Here is a 996-nt window from a genome sequence, read left to right as displayed (position 1 = left end):
TCCTGCATCCGGAGGCAGTGCATGAGATCCTTGAACTGGCAGTTTGAGCCCTGGTCACTTCTCTTAAGTCATCCGAAGATGTGCTTTTTGAGGCTCTTTCCTCTGATGAAAAGACCCTCCTCCAGGGCCATGTCGACATCAGTAAATCTAATCTTTCGATCCTGCTGCATCTCACCTAGTCATGCATCTGTGCTTTATAATCAGTATGGAAAACCCTTTAGAAAACTGCCCGCCAACATCAGAGGAATTGAGATCTGTTTTCAATAAAGCTCATTTATATCATGCAAAGCACGTTATTCTTGGAAACAAAGTTCTGTCAGGCTGATGATTTATATCACAGAACAATAGCCTAGGCTACAAGTACATCCACTTGTAAAAGGAAATAAATTGTAGTGAGTCAGTTTTGGAATTTGATGATACAAGGACCGAGCCAAGTTAAAGCATCTATGAGTGATAAAAATGCTAAGTATTAAGTGGTGCAGTTAAAATGGAGTGGGTGGGATGGGGAGGCAAATAGGAAGTACACAAAGAATGTCTTTATCACGAGGGATTTGGCGAAAATATCAAATGAGAAAAAAGTCATTACAAGGCACAGTCCATTGCACTAACATAATTGTGTATTAAATACAGTCAAATATTATTTTACAAGTATATCCTTGGTCAAATACTGTGCAGAACAAATGCACATGGATTCAAATAGCTGGCTATCAAATCTCAGGTCAAATGCTCCATTTTACTTTTGCTAGTTGCGCAATAAGATTTTTAGAAGTAGGCTGAGTCACAAATGTTCAGCCTTATTTTCATGGGGGTCACAGCATAGGAATCTTCTGAGCCAACAAGAATGTTCTAATAGTTGTTCTCAACTGCTAATGTCATGCACTAGTGGAGCCATTTGTTCCATTTACAACAAATGCCCAATTGAAAGGAATTCTTTAGATTCAGAATTTCTGGGCAGAAATCCCATTACATTTCAGGTAACACAGCGAGTCACAAGCA

This window comes from Scyliorhinus canicula, chromosome 12, assembly GCF_902713615.1.
Source record: "Scyliorhinus canicula chromosome 12, sScyCan1.1, whole genome shotgun sequence".
In the NCBI taxonomy this organism is placed as follows: Eukaryota; Metazoa; Chordata; class Chondrichthyes; order Carcharhiniformes; family Scyliorhinidae; genus Scyliorhinus; species Scyliorhinus canicula.
This window is presented reverse-complemented; position numbering follows the sequence as displayed.